The sequence below is a fragment of the Berghia stephanieae genome, chromosome 4 (genome assembly GCF_034508935.2).
Source record: "Berghia stephanieae isolate SIO BIC M18660-M18661 chromosome 4, UCSD_Bste_1.3, whole genome shotgun sequence".
NCBI classification, from domain to species: domain Eukaryota; kingdom Metazoa; phylum Mollusca; class Gastropoda; order Nudibranchia; family Aeolidiidae; genus Berghia; species Berghia stephanieae.
Genome location: NC_088363.1, coordinates 28,164,350 through 28,181,849, shown reverse-complemented (window position 1 = coordinate 28,181,849; position 17,500 = coordinate 28,164,350). Strand labels below are relative to the sequence as shown.

Genomic DNA, 17,500 nt, shown 5'->3' with positions numbered 1-17,500 from the left:
CATAAACATTAAAGGCGTCCGTTTTAAATAAGTGTAAAAATATTTGTAGGTTATTATTTCTTTCTGTCTTCAAGCATATAAACTTTTAGATATTACATCAATGAAAGTGTCGCGTTATTTCAGAGGATAAATATATTTGTTGTGCCTGAACATAGCTAGACTAAGCATTGGTAAGTCTTCCATTATTATGTTCATGAGTCGATATCTCAATGTGTCTCAGAATTTTAAAACTTCATACCGATTGAGTGTTCCGTGTATTAGATCAAAGTAATGCAAACATAATTTTAGAGACTGGTATGCTGTCAAAAACTGGCTCCTATCTCATTGAAAGTGTAAAATCCTCTCTTCCGGGAGACTGAATATATACCGTGTGAAATTGATCTTTTGGTTTCAGAGTGATGGCTTCTTGTTTTCCGGTCTAAATATATTATGGGAGGAGAATATGTGACCAATCGGATGTCGATCTTTGTTTTTGTTTCTGAGAAGCTATCGTATAAGGATGTGAAATTGGCTTCAAAACACAACACGTTCCAGATATGAGAATGAAGTATATTTTGAAAATTTAATTTATTGCCACAAATAGGACACTTGGGGGTAATTTCTATTCTGTATGTGAAAGAATAAATACAATTTCTTACATTCCAAATGACAAAAAGTTCGTAATTTTTATCATTTTTATTATATTTCGGTTTAACCCTCTCCTTATCATTCATGGGAAAAACACCACGATACAATGAACATTTTTATTATTCGGATTTGTTTTGTACATCGCAGAATTTGAAGACAAATCTTGGATATATCTATAATAATTCGCAATGCTGCTTTGTAAAGCTCGTTTTATTGAACAAAATTATGTGTAGTTTGTCCTCATTGTTCTTGAATTTGAGTTCAAAATATCAATAACTCTTTACGGTAGTAAATGGCACATGAATTAATTCAGTCGCGAACCTTTAAGTCTACTAGTTGAAGACATAACTGCAACAATTTTTGTAAGGGACAACGTCTCCCTTTCCTCCCACCCTTCTATCTTTCTCTCTCTCTCTCTCTCTCTCTCTCTCTCTCTCTCTCTCTTTCTCTCTCTTGTATTGAATGGTATGTCATTTTTTTAAGAATCCTGAAAATGTTCGGTTAGGAGAGATCCAGACATAACACATTTTTAAGACGATAGGAATTGTTTCCATAGGCTATTAGACCCATCGATGGTTTGCCCCAAAGAAGGGCATCTTGCATAGATTTCCATCCCCTTGTAGACTTAAAATCTATATAAATCATTTTCCGTTTTTAACCTTGGGAAATGATTCTACAATAAGTGAGCAAAATATTAAGATATTATATACATAAAACATCTCTCCGTGACCAATTAAAAAGCTCAGTGGAGTTCTATTACGAAGTCAAAAAAAACGTTATTGTCTATTACGACAATTGAAATTGAGTTCAAATTTTGTTCACAGCTTTAACCATAAATTTGAAGTTGATCAACACATCATCACGTTCATTAAACGGGCACCATTCATTAACTGACAACAATTCTTGTTTGTAAATAAAGAACGATTGGTGCCCTACCTTGCCAGATATTCTTGAGTGAATAGGATTCAATAGTCGTAACGTCACTTCCTTCCTAATGACGCATGGTAACTTAGTAACACTGGCTCTAAACTATCGGAACAATGGCGGACGCCCGTAGAAATATATCTCCGCCTAGCATAAAAACGCTTCCAGAGGAAAAAAAAAAACAACATAAATATGATCATGTTTTGAATTTTACACATTCTGATCAAAAGGCATATGAAAAGTGAATGAAAAGTTCTAGCCAGCATGAAGAATAAAAAGTAATGGTTTTCGTTGTTTAGAACCAAGATGGCCGCCGTTGCCTGGCGGCGTGACATCAGACTACTGAATCCAATTGGAATTGTCATGAAAATTAGATTTGAATTTCCTCTTTTCGAATATAAAAAAAATATAAAATTACTTCTCTGGAGATGTTGAATGGTGTCGTCTGTGCTATTTTATAATATTAATGTATACCATTCTTTATAATTCTAACTTGGTGAATGTTACCAAAAGGATATATCGCTCACACACACAAAAAAATAAAAAAATACAACACATACAACCCCCCCCCCCCAAAAAAAAAAAAACCCATCAAAAAACATTTGTTTTTATTATAAGGAACATTATCCACTAAAATATGTGCTTACCAAAAGTTCTCCTAAACAAGGTTGATACTTTAAATTTAGGACATGGATCGGACACACTGTCCGCCCTGATAATGGAGGTAAAGATAAAGGGAGTAAATCTGACTCATGAATAAGGGAACAACACAAAACAACCTGTGCAAGACTGTCATGCAGGGCACTGTGGGGGGCAGAGAATAAGAGAAAGACAGAAAAAAGTATGGCAATACATCATCAAAGACTGGACAGGCCTGGACCTTACTACCCTTCTAGAAATGGCCAGAGACCGTAATAAATGGCTTGAGGTTGTGAAGTCTGCATCCCGCATGTCCCACCGATGATCAACTGGTCATGGGAATGAGTGAAGAGTGAGTGAATATAACTTTTCTGTTAACGGCCCAAGAAGTCATTTTTGAACAGAGTACGGAGGGAATATGTTACTAAAGAGTCTTTGCCCAGGACTTATCTTTGCGCCACCCTCTGCAGGACTCGAATTTTAACCTGCAGTTTGCTAGCCGAGTATCATACTACTAGACCATAAAACCACTCATAACATACGCAGTCATATAGAGACAGGCAGACATACAGAGGGAAAGAGGGAAGGAAGCACACACACACACACACACACACACACACTCACACACACACACACACACTCACACGCACGCAAGCAAACAAACATGCATACAGAGAGAAAGAGAAAGAAAGAAAGAATAAAAGAGAGAGAGGGGGGGACACACACACACACACACACACACACAAACACACACACACACACACAGAGAGAGAGAAAGAGAGAGAGAGAGAGAGAGAGAGAGAGAGAGAGAGAGAGAGAGAGAGAGAGAGAGAGACGTCCCTTACAAAAATTGTTCAGGTATTAGACTACAACCTGTAGACTTAAAGATTCACGACTGAATTAATTCATGTGCCATTTACTACCGTAAAGAAAGATATAAAAATCAGGTCGTTCACACTTTCAGCTCATCTGATATACATTTAATACATATGGCGATTTGCATAACTTCTTGTATTGGCCGTCGTATTTCCGGACTCATTGAAACATTCAACAACGTATTCACTTTCACGATTTTAATGATGACATTCACATGAATATCGTTTCAGCTTTATACCCTATGTGACACTTTAAGCACAAGCAAATCTTGAACTCTTTCCAGGGTGGACTCGGTGGTTTAACTGTTTTCAGGCGTGGTTTGATTTTACTCGAATTAGGTATATTTTATCGATTTCTCCTAGATCTCAGTGCCAGCAAGAAGACACGGGTTCGATGAAAGCATGGATTTCATCGCTGTTACTGCTCCTTCTCATTCTTTATATTATGTTTGGATTGGTTTACGAAAAAGGGTTTATTCCCTCAGTAAAAAAAGACCAACAACATCTCGTCAATCTCTCTCTCTAAAAATAAAGTGAAAGTCAAGTATAGTTCCGCATACAACATAAGTGTTTGGACGCTTGATTTATACCTTAATGGGGCATATAAGTCGTGACGTCACGCCTCCATTCTTCCGAATCCAAACTCTTTGGAAGTGTGTATGTAATCAGTCTTTCGTGGGACTAACAATGAATAGGTTATATATTAAATTATAAAGTAGGTTAACTCTTTTAGCAGAAGGATGCATAGGTAGATTTATACTATTACAGGACGTAAAAGATCGAGGATGGATGATCTATATTGACGACCAGCATATCTTTAGACTAGAAAATAAGACACCATTACTCTGAAGAAATGTATGTAGAGTAGGTTTACACTTCCAATGAGATTGGAACCAGTTTTTTTACATTACGCGTTTGTTCCCAATTGAAAACACTTCAGATATGCATGTGTCTGAGTGGGAATAATGAGAGGTATATGACTTGAAACAAGAATAGATTGCTCATGGGATCTAATATTAATATATATATATATATATATATATATATATATATATATATATATATATATTACAAATAAATTTAAATTTGAAATTTAAATTGAGCTCTATATAGCGCAATATCCACTAAATATGCTCAAAGCGCTTTACAAACTACATATAGTTTTATCAACAAACTTTACAACTTCCGTTTTTCTTTATCCATATTTCATGGAATCATAATGATGGGATAAAGCTTCACATAAATAAATATTATGAATGGTGTGGACATTTTGGGTTAACAAATGACAATTGCAAATACGAAAATACTTATGGAGTAAAACAAAACTTGAATAGGAATTAATCTACTCATTGCAACAAGACGGCTAAACATAAAAAGAAACGTAATGCCCAAAATAATTTATATTACACACACACACACACACACATATATATATATATATATATATATATATATATAAATGTTATTGCAATTAGCTGAACGCCCCTGACGATGATTTATGTTTGTTTCATACTCAAACCGACACATTCAAGTAACCCCGGCCTTCGATTTCTAAAGTTTGTCGGGGGAGAAAAAAAAAAGAAATTCACCAACGTTCCGATCGATCGTTTTGTTTCTGAAAAGAGTTGGAAAGATTGTTACATTTAGATCCGCTATCAATGGCGCCTTGGAAAATAGTTATGGTATGGTAAATATTAAAATATCCATTGACATAAATACCGTCCCTGATATAGACATTTTTCCAGACATGAAATCTTCTTTATTCATATTCTAATTGAGGTCACGCTTTCCTTTTTTTTATACAACCAAATGTAGTTATTTAATATAACCTTTGTATAAAAATGTTAGGCGGCATAATGCTAAATATATATATGTCGCTCGGTCCCGGGTACGAGCCTCGCTCGGAGCATGGTTGAGTCCTTGGAAAATACTCCTTACTCACATTCTCTCAACATACTCAGGTGTAAAACGAGTACATGCCCGCAAAAAGCGTTTTCTCGGTCTGAAAAAAATTGTAAAATCGCCTAACAGGTGTTGTCTTGTTCTACATGTTACATGTTTCTGTTGGTCACGGACCGTTTGTAAAGCGCTTTGAGCACGTTGAGTGGATATTGCGCTATATAAAAGCTTTAGTTTTTTGGGGGTTTTGGAGTATTAAAAAAAATCAATGTTTTATCTTAATGCTTAGAAGGATTCCAATAGCTCATTTGATATAGCTCTACCCCCCCCCCCACCCCACATCGCCCAAATACCCTGAGCAAAGGGGTCCATATTCGTAATGTGTTGATTGGAGTTTTTTCTGCGTTTTTTTTTTCTCTACTTTAATCTTCAAGTCAGCAGTGATCGGAATCAAAGTGATTTTGCGATCGACTGTCTTCGTATCCAAGGTTAGCAAGCAATCATTTATGCCCGCTTAACATTACATACACACGGAAAAGATTTCTGTTCCATATGGCTATAGTGATCTACTATTTACATCTTCTACTTTATCTGTCAATGCACATTTTACTTTGAAATTAGGAATACAGCTTTTTTTTTTAAATGAAAAACATGGACTATAACATCCACTACCAACAAAGTTAAATGAAACGAGTTACTTTACATCGGGATTACAAATTAGATCATAGATGTATACAAAGTAATGCATCTCTAATTGCTTTTTGAAAGTCAGCATCTGGGTGTAAATTGCATGCTGTAGTCCAATTAATTTGAGGGAAATTAAAATCACCAGTGATAATAATGAGGTCATAATTTTCACAAGGAAGAGACCGAAAATGTTACAAGACAGATTATTATTATTATCATTATTATTATTATTATTATTATTATTATTATTATTATTATTATTATTATTATTATTATTATTATTATTATTATTATTATTATTATTATTATTATTATTATTTTTATTTTTATTATTATTATTATTACTATTATTATTATTATCATTATTATTATTATTATCATTATTATTATTATTATTATTATTTTTAGTATTATTTTTATTATTATTATTATTGTTTTTATTATTATTATTATTAATATTATTATTATTATTATTATTATTATTATTATTATTATTATTATTAATTTTATTACTATTATTATTATTATTATTATTATTATTATTATTATTATTATTATTATTATTATTATTATTATTATTATTATCATTATTATTATTATGGTCAATTTTGTTATAAAGTGCTTGCGATTCTCCCTCTTTACTAATTTTGAAATGAAATGCTTTACAAATAAATTTAGCGTATCAGGGTTTAAAGATCGTTGAAGTATTCTACATCGTTAAGTGGAAAGTCAACTGGTCGGGAAAGTCATCTTGTATCTATTCCCTGGGATCTTGGATGGGAAGAGCTTTGACCGTGCGAGCGTGATCCAGTGTCAGAAGGTATATTTAATCTGATTCATTGTCAATGCACGGCTTCTTCACGAATGTTTGTTCTCTTTAATGTCTTGGAGATGTAGCATAATACGCTTCAACAGTCGTAACGTCACTTCCCTCGTAATGACGCATGGTAACTTAGTAACTGGCTCTAAACTATCGGAACAATGGCGGACGCCCTTATGAAATATTTCTCCGACGAGCATAAAAGCGGAAACAGAGGAAAAAAACCCGATTATAAATCTGATCATGTTTTGACTTTTACACAATCTGATCACAAGACATATGAAAAGTTCTAGCCAGCATGAAGAATAAAGAATACAGATTGTTTTTGTTTAGAACCACGATGGCCGCCGTTGCTGGGCAATGTGACATCAGACTATTGAATCCAAGTACGGTTCTCGTGTCTTCTGTTGGTTGATCGTGTTATGTATAGTTGTTGATGAGGAGTCGAGTTGTGATATTGTCTGGTTGCCATTTTCATTGATGCTGGATTGGAGTAATATCCGGGTATTTGGTCAGTCCGGGGTTGAACAAATAAACTTGATAAATTCGAAATAGCATGCCAAGGTGGAGATCCGCAGGAAGTAAATGAGGATGCGATTGATTTTTAATTTGTTTTACTGTTACCATAACGAGCCAGCGTAGTTATAGTTATTGTCTCATTTTGTCCGTAACGAACTATTCGTTTTGAAGGATAGTCTGCATAAGAGAGATCGCCATTTACCATCTTCTTCCCGCTTTTAGTAAGAACATATATTTTACCGTTGAAGGTAATAATAATAATAATAATAATAATAATAATAATAATAATAATAATAATAATAATAATAATAATATAATAATAATAAATAATATAATAGAATAATAATAATAATAATAATAATAATGATAATAATAATAATATTGAAAGAAATAATAATAATGACGACGATGATGATAATAATGATAATTATTATTATTTTCATTATTTTATTAATAATACTAAACATAATATAAGCTTGTCATTCATTCAGGCTAACAATGAATCCTAACAGTAACACTTATTTACTCATAAAATCCAATTCCTTAGTTTAGACGTCTATATATAATAATTTTTTTTGGCAATGGCAAACCATTCTTGTAACTTTGCCGAGTTAACTGCATGAATAAGTCCAAAAAGTTAAACGGTGACAGCGTAAAGGGGAGCATGTTTTCACGGAAGACTGCTGCCTCGCTCGGTTGGGAGCGTGATGTTCGTCAGGTCACACCGAACCGTCAGCCAATTACTAGGCGAAATAAATTTCACAAATGTGACAAAACCAAAATTGGGACATGGAATGTCAGGACCTGTGCCCAAAAAGGAAAACTAAACAACATTCTAAAAGAAATGAAACGGCTCCAAATAAATATTCTTGGCCTGGCAGAGATGAGATGGAAAGAGCAGGGAACCATGTCAAAACAAGAAAACAACACGACATATAAGATCATATGGAGTGGTGGAACCTCTTTCCAAAAAGGAGTAGGGATGATCTTAGACCAAAAATCAACCAAATTTTACAAAGGGCACGTAGCAATCTCAGACAGAGTTTTGCTGGTTAAGCTAAGAGGACCTGTAGTTGACACCAATATTATTCAAGTTTATGCACCAACAGAAGAGGCGACAGATGCAGATATGACAGAGTTTTACCATTCACTAGACAAAGCAAAACGAATGTGTAAATCACAAGAAGTCCTTATGGTAATGGGGGACCTAAATGCTAAGATTGGCAGAGGCAGAGATGGTGACATAATCGGACCACATGGACTCGGAGACAGAAATGAACGAGGAAACATCTGGCAGAATGGTGTAGAACAAATAAATTAATGATTTCAAACACCTGGTTTCAACAACACCCAAGAAGAACCTGGACATGGCAATCACCAGGGGACAGAGCAAGGAACCAGATAGACTTTATAGCAGTATCATCAAGATTCAGAAATGGCATATTAAATTGCAAAACCTATCCAGGCGCCGATGTAGACAGTGACCATGTCCCAGTTGTTTGTACAGTAAGGATAAAGTTTAAAGCTATTCAGAGAACAGCTGGTAGAATAAAGAGGGATTACAGGTTATGCAAAGACAATGGCATACAAACAAAAATGAGAGAAGAATTTGAAAATGCACTCATGATACAAAGCCAAAGTGAACCTGATAACGAAAAATGTGAAAAACAATTTGATATATTCCAAAAGTGTGTCAAAGCAACTGCAGAAAAGCATTTACCAATAGCTCAAATAAACAGCAAAAAGGAATGAATGACAAATGAAATTCTAAACCTATTTGAAGAAAGACGAAAATGCAACAGAGGGTCTGCAGAATACCAAACATTGAAAAACCACATTAAATCCAAATGCATCGAGGCACACGAGAACTATCTAGACTGGAAATGCTGCGAAATCGAAAGAGAATACAAACCCAACCCCCAACAAGCTCACCAAAGAATAAAAGAACTATCAGGGAAAAGGAAAAGCAAAGCAGCAGGAAGTTGTATCCAAAACAAACAAGGGGAACTGCTATTTGAAGAACAACATATAGAAAGCCGATGGGTAGAATACATAGGCGAACTGTACAATGATCCAAATAGAAATGAACCACCACTGAAATTCAAAGAACCATTAAGCGGACCAAACATCACCAAAAGTGAAATTGAACATGCCATGGAACGAATGAGGGATGGTAAAGCAACAGGCCCTGATGAAATATCTGTAGAGGTATTAAAAAGCCTAGGAGATCTAGCAATTGATGAACTTCACATATTATTCAACAATATATACAATACTGGGAAAATTCCAGAAGATCTCTGTAACTCTATTTTCATAGCAATACCAAAGAAAGCAGGTGCAGTCAGATGCGAAAATTTTAGAACTATAAGTTTAATAAGCCACATCAACAAAATACTGTTGCGTATAATTATCAACAGGCTAAGGAATAAGATTAACCCCGAAATCGCAGAAGAACAATATGGATTCCAACCTGACAGAGGGACAAGGAACGCAATATACCTCCTCCGTGTTTTAAGTGAAAGAGCTATACAGGTTCAGACCCCACTATACCTCTGTTTTGTCGACTACAAAAAAGCTTTTGATAGAGTACGCCACGAAGAAATACTAAAACAACTGCACTCCATTGGCGCTGATGAGAAAGACCTCAGACTCATGCAAACATTATACTACACCCAGCAGGCATCTATCAAAATCGGAAACTCTACAGGAAATTCCATTCCTATTAAGAAAGGAGTCCGTCAAGGGTGTGTTGCCTCACCAGATCTGTTTAATCTATACCAAGAAACAATCATGAGGGGCATAAATAATATGGAGGGAATAAAAGTAGGAGGTCACAACATAAATAATATAAGATACGCAGACGATACGGTACTCATTGCAACATCAGAAATCCAACTTCAAAAGATTGTTGACAAAGTGGTAGTAGATAGTGAAGCCAAGGGAATGGAAGTGAATATCACCAAAACGGAATGCATGGTAATACAGAAAAACCCCGAAAACAACAACACCTGCAATATAACGATTCACGGCGAGCAACTTACCAACGTAGAAAGTTTTAAATACCTAGGTTCAATAGTGACAACAGATGGAAGATGTAACCGAGACATACGAGCAAGAATAACTCAAGCCAAACAGGCCTTCATGGACCTGGGAAACATTTTGAAAAACAAACAGATGTCGTTCGGGATTAGATTCCGAGTCTTGAAGTGCTACGTGTGGCCAATCTTGTTATACGGATGCGAAAGCTGGACTACAAATGCAGAAACACAAAAGAACATTGAAGCTTTTGAAATGTGGTGCTTGAGAAGGATGCAGAGAATATCGTATACTGCACACAAAACGAACGAAGAAGTGCTAAAACAAACATACCAACAAAGGAAACTAATGCCCTTAATAGTGGATCGACAACTATCCTTTTTCGGACACATAGTAAGGAAAGATAAGAATGAATACCTGGCAAGTTGTGGAAAAATACCTGGTAAACGCGCCCGGGGAGACAAAGAAAAACACTCATAGACCAACTGAAGGGCTTCACCAACCTAACAATCCAAGAGCTGTTTGAAAAAGCAAGAGACAGGGAGGAATGGAGAGAGATAATTCATGCAGTATCCGAAGCCTGGACCAGGCATGGAACCTAGAAGAAGAAAGAAGAAGATATAATAATAATTACATGGTGACTCTTTTATCTGGACTGTTATGTCATGCCTTAAATCGTATAAGTCAGGCTCAATATCTGTTTCTAAACAGAAAAAGAGGTAGTCCTCAATCACACAATACACAAAAAATAATCTTTTAAAAAATCATTGGATAATTCGACTTAGATCGATACTCTTGCAGGAAGCATGGATTATATAGAGATATAGATTTTCCGTCATGGGAGCTTTTTTCACAACCAAAACCAATTGGCCAATTCATGACACCCTTGACAAGCGTAAAGTCCAGTAGAATGAGTTTTTGTTTTGGAGATTATTTAAAAAAGAAAGTTTGAAGAAAATACTTTTCATGAATCGAGAGAACGCATTTCAAAGTCTTTTCACCACCTCAATCCAAAAATCATTGATATTCGCTTTGTTATCATAACTTGCGTTTTATGACATGAACACATTGGTGACTTCAGCGGTTTTGGTCTCGTCTTTATAGATAGTAATTCTTTATATCTTACCTATGACCTTGTTGAATAGTACTTACATTTGATAGCGTACCACTATGCAAATTTCCTCCTTTGAAAGCGTATACGACCTTATTCAGTTTGCATACGCTTTTTTTTCTTTTTCGATAATTTTGTTTGTTCCTGTTAGCTTTTTAATTTATGTATCTTATTTTCAGCCCTACCGTCTCTCTTCAATTATCCAAGCATAATATTTTCTAAATTATTCCATGCCCTTCTACCCCAATCTACTGGTTACACCTGTTCAATGAACATTTTCAATAACGTTTACTGTTACTCAAATGGACGCCGCGCAAGAGTAACAAATGAAAGTACTGAGAGTGCTCAATTTAGTAATAGAAAAAAAAACAAAACAAAAAAAACCCCAAAAACAACAACCCAAAGCACTTTATTATATTACTTTGAAAACTTTATTCTATTGTTGAGATATCTCTCTCTCTCTCTCTCTCTCTCTCTCTCTCTCTCTCTCTTTCTCTCTCTTTGTGGATTTCACAACATTCGTTGAACTTCTTTGATTCCACTTCTTTGATATTTTGCTGTCAGCTTGTCCTCTTTCCTCATCCATCTCGCTTTCAGTATACTTTCCCATCCAGCACTTTCTTTTGGATCGTTTTATGACTTCTAATACAACCGCAGCAAGCGAGTTATCTTTGATTGATGGTCTTCCGTAGCTTTGTGTTATGTCGAGTGTTTCTAAGATAATATGTTTATTTGTTTTCCTACCTTTCCAATAAATATATCAGAAAACATGGGAACAAGAAAACAATTTCGTATATACTGGACACTTTGTCGCACGAGATGGAAGAAGCGAGACAGAAATAAAAAGGAGAATTAGAATTGCCAAGGAACATTCTATTTTATTTGTTCGAGCAATATAAACCATTGCAATTTCCATATTGTTGACATTGCAAATTTATCATTATCATTATCATCATAATTATCATAATCATTATTATTATGGAGTTGAAGAAAATTCTCCCTTGTCGTAAAATAAGTCTTCCAATAAGACTTCGACTCAACAAATGTTACACCTAGTCAACATTTTTTGTATGGCTGTAAAACTTGGACATTGACAACTGACCTTGAGTGGAGAATTTATTTATTTGAAATATGGCCATACAGAAGTTTTGCAAAAGCATCTCGGAGCAGCTATTGATCCACGTCTCGTGGCCATGGCCATAAGGCAAAGAGTTGGCTTTTTATACCTTTAAATAAGGCCTTCGTCATCAGTTTTTACCTCATGCATGGTCACCGTGAGAAGACTAATTTAATAAATTATTATTGATATATCTCTTTATAATTGATCTACCTTCATATTGGTTTCAAAATATAATTCCAGAAGAACCATTATGACCACTACCGGATGGATTTAGCATAACACCCTATAAATGTTCTACTTTGTGTTTTTTCAATTATAATTACTCCGCGGTTGGCAAACGTTACATAATATAATAGCATAAGTACTTATTATATTTTTATCCAAACTCCAAGTTAAAAGCTAACTACTCGGGACGAAATTACAAAACATGTAAGCGCCTTTCTTAAGATTTTTTCATCCAAGAGTAAGATCTCAAAAGTAATTACTTTGAACAATGAGTGCAAGAAACGAAAGAAATCTAGAAACAATCTTACTATTATATGCATTGACTCCATGGGAAGTACCCCACCGTATTGAGAGTCTTTTACTTAAGGACTTTTTCCCCAGTCGGTTGAATCATTTTGAACAATAGATATATAAAGCAATATCGGTACACCATTATAATTATCCGTTATAAAATACCTATTTCACTATGTAACTCTACCAACTCAATAATCATTCGATTTGAATTAGATAACAGTATTTGGATAATGATAATAACTACCAAATAGTTGTTTTTCTTTCTCTTTTAGAATAAACTTTTTACTTACCGAAATGTGAAATAAATATTGATCGAACGAAGAGTGTTATTTAACGTTAAAAAATAAAAGACTCATTCCTGGTTTGACAAAAACAATTTACTCTTTAAAGGCAGGCTTTGATGATAACTGAATGTCGGTGTTTAAATCAATAGTGTATTTATTTACCCCTATGATTTATTGTTAAGGTTTATTATTATGCGCAGGACACTTTAGGATTACACTGCCCCTCCATGACGTAATATATGATTCTTTCATCGCTTTGAATTTATTAAATACGTTATGTTTATCGCGCCACTTGTCACCAAAAGCTTGAGAAGTAAGTGTTAATGCGCAGTAAAAACAACGAATTCGATAAAGCCATAACATGAAAGAATACCGCTTATTCTTCCCCACAAATTAAGATTCTTAGATATTTCGTGGCAATCAGTTATAAAAATCTTTATTTTGAAATTAATCTAAATTATCTATCTACGTCTCGTGATCATTTTAGAAAATGTTTGCTTCCTTATATCACTTGGAACTCCATATCATCACGTTGGATTTGCATTACTCAGACTCACCAAAAAAATCATTTTAGAAGGCAAATCAGCCGTCATTTCAACTAAACTTTTCAGTCACACACAATAATGAGCAGAAATATTGCGCAATCTTTGAATATTATTTTTCAACGGGTTCAAAACACTATTCAATGATTAGGTTTTTCTAAGAAATGATATGCTTTTCCAATATTAGGGTTGCGATTATATATGATTCTTACATTTTTACATTTTTGTTTGAGTTTCGGACGTATCTGCAATAGCTGTATGAGCTTGGGAGTGCCGGCTGGGAAAAAGTTCGGATTCCAAATCGCAAGAGTGCAAGTAGTAGTAGTAGTAGTAGTAGTAGTATTAGTAGTAGTAGTAGTAGTAGTAGTAGTAGTAGTAGTAGTAGTAGTAGTAGTAGTAGTAGTAGTAATAGTAGCAGTAGTAGTAATAGTAATAGTAGTAGTGGTGGTAGTAGTAGTAGTAGTAGTAGTAGTAGTAGTAGTAGTAGTAGTAGTAGTAGTAGTAGTAGTAGTAGTAGAAGTAGTAGTTTAAGAAAGAAGAAGAAGAAGAAGAAGAAGAAGAAGAAGAAGAAGAAGAAGAAGAAGAAGAAGAAAGAAAGAAAGAAAGAAGAAGAAGAAGAAGAAGAAGAAGAAGAAGAAGAAGAAGAAGAAGAAGAAGAAGAAGAAGAAGAAGAAGAAGAGAAAATAAAAAAATGAGGTAACATCACATATATCATCGATATACGAGTCCAAATAGGAAATCAGACATTCTTTACCATAACCCTATCGATCCAGGAAGTGCCCGAGAACACGTATTCCTCCACCATGACTACATACAACAACAATCAAACAACTTCATGCTTTTTAAATCGAACTGTGGTCCCCATCTACTACAATCGAAGGGGTTCGATTTCCAATACAAAATTGTGTTGGTTTTTAAAATCTAATAATTCTAATTGTTATCACCACAAAGGTTGATTTTATTGTGATGGGAAAGTCAGTTAAATACATAACGGCATAAGAGCTTTAAAGCGGCAAGTACGGAAGAGCGCCTTATTCAATCTCATCCTCATCTTTTACATTTTTACAACAAAAATGTCAAAATATTGTCAATACACTGTCATACGGACTTTTCTGTTGAAAAACCTTTTCTTTACTTAAACAATTAATCTAGATTTATGTAAAATAATGTTTTTATTATCTCAAACACTGTTTTTCTTTCTTGTCTGTTTATATTTTCCGTTCACTTTAATTATTTCCTATCTCACTTTTTCTTTCTTTCTTCTCACTTTTTCTTTTTTACATTCTTTGTTTGTTGCTAGATTAAGTGTGTATTTGCCTGTCCTCTCGGTTATTTTGTCTAATATATTTGACCTGAGAACAAATTTAATATAAGAAAATCTATATTTTGTATAGTCTATAGTCTTTTATGTTTGTTAACGTTTTTGTTTTTCGCCGAGGGTATGGGTATTGGACGGCATTGTATTTTTAACAAGTTTTGATATGAAAACAATATTTTGAATATAATATTGTTCATTTCAAATGCTTGGAAAAGTTTATATGACACACACACACACACACACACACACAGAGAGAGAGAGAGAGAGAGAGAGAGAGAGAGAGAGAGAGAGAGAGAGTCTTTAAAACGATTACGTTGTGATTGTCTACAATGAATTTGAAATGACGTAAAACAATTTCTTGTACATAGCTTGAACAAATGAAAAGGTTGATTGATGGGCCGTGAGTGTAATTCTCTTTAATGCTGGGAACGATATCCGCTCAAATCGATGTACTCTGCATAGCTTTGCACATTATTGCGAAATTTTTAATATCATTTGACCTTTTCATGTGGATTTTTGACCTCGCTCAGTAATGAGATGATTTATTGGTTTCGTCAGAGCCTGCTGGAAGAGGGGAGAGTCAACAGCTTGTATAGTTTTAATCACTGTACTCTGATAGTCCTAGATACAGTACTGGAATGCTTCAATTCTACGCACCCGTCATGATAATCACATTCTTGTGAAGCAAAAAAAAAAATGACTTCAAAAATCGGCAAGCAATCTGTAGTCTATTGTGATCTCAAAGTTTTATGTAAGTTGAAATGACATAAAGTGTCGAAAGTGCCGTAAAACCTCTCTCTGATCTGGCGAAAGTACTCTGAGATAGACCAACGTCCTATCCAAAGGTTAGAAATCAATTGCTTTTTTTTTTTCGTTTTCATTCTATAGATACTTGGATAAACTCTAATTTCATGGGCCTAATGGCTCTGCATGAATGGCTTTTAAAATTATATTTTGACTATCTCACCTTCCTCGGAACAGAAATGACCTAAAAGTCAGCCGACCTACTCCGATCCGATATTCAGTGGCTCCCACGTATAAAATTATTTTTTTTCAAAAGCATCTAATACGATCCAATATAGCGTCGTAAAAAATTCGATCTCTTTTTTTTTTTTTTTTGACAATCATCACCTAAAACCGTCCACGTTTAATTTGGTGCATTGGACATAATAAAGAATACACGGACTGTGCCTACGCTGCCGTACTCTACAAAACAGCGAGACATTTTTAACATTTTGGCCAGAAATGGCAGCCTTCATAAAAGCTCGATTGAAATTACCATAACTTTGTTAAAATCCATCAAACCTTAAAGTTTTAGAGTTGTTGACAAGATGAGGGTAATTTTAATCAATCGATATTTGAACAACGAGTTTTCTGGCCAAAACTTTTTTAATGTGTTTTTTGCAGAGTATGGCAGAATAGTGTTCGTTAGGTCGTTGTTCGTTCGCGGCACAGTTTGTTGTCGTGGCAAAGGCAAACCACTGGAGCTAAAACTTGTCACTCTAGTTGTGATAAAAATAATATTGAATATTTTACTTGTTTTCTTTCCCTCTAGTTGAAAGGGGGGGGGGGTGGGGGGGCGAGGTGGCCGAGTGGTTAAGGCATTGCACAGTGACACGGAAGGTCCCAGGTTCGAGCCCCGCTTCAGACACTTTCGTTTTTTATTAACACCCAATTTGCTCACTTGGACAACATGGGTGATTGCTGTTGACATCCGACATCTTGTTTGATGAATTATCTATACTCATTTGTGGAATACCTAGGCAACTTTATCTTATGATGTCATGGCGGAAGGGCACACATTTTTTTCTAGTGAAGTCAATACCAGCTAGTGATTTGCTTGTGCAAAATAGATGGCTATGTTAAAATCTCAAGTGTTCTCTCCAAAGGGTAGAAAGCAATTTCTTCTGTCCATTGGGCATTACAGAAACCGGAATAATCTCCGATTCCATGCGATATATGTTCCTGAAGGATTGCAATTTAAAAAAAAGATTTTACGTGGTGAAATAATAGTGGCACATTATGGCTTGACACTTTCTCTCTCCAGTTTTATAGCATTTGTCTGCGTATTCGTGAGAAACCATTAATTCCGTCTATTGGCGAGGAAGGCATATTACATTTCTAAGTGGTTTATTGCGTGGAACATTGGGGGATATAAAAACAACTTTGAAGCTACTTTTCAATGCAGTGGGTCAAATTAATTCCAATCCAATGATCTTAACTCTAATGGAGCGATCATTTGAAAACACTAGCAATGTATCAATGTGGGATCAGAACTGTCGAGACCCCCACAATTCTGAATTATATTATTCAAAGCTATGCGTGACTGGGATTACATTTTAAATCATTTGTCTCTCGTGTCAAGAGCAATGCAAGTGACGAAGATATGAAAGACAGTACAAGATTTTATTTGAATATAAATATTTGAAATAGCAAATTATGACTTACAGTGTTAATTTTAATGAACGCAACAACATAAAAATAATTGACAACTTGTAATGAGTAGGGACATCTATCTACCTATCTGTCAAAATATAATATACAATTATTTTGGAAGTCTTTTTCCAAAGTTATTGGTTG

General features: G+C 34.7%; 1 protein-coding gene across 1 annotated transcript in view; it reads left to right on the top strand.

Moving 5' to 3' along the window:
* LOC144971739 (uncharacterized) overlaps window positions 1-17,500 on the top strand; it is an 86,202-nt gene that overhangs the window by 981 nt on the left and 67,721 nt on the right. The gene's annotated exons all lie outside the window — the stretch shown is intronic.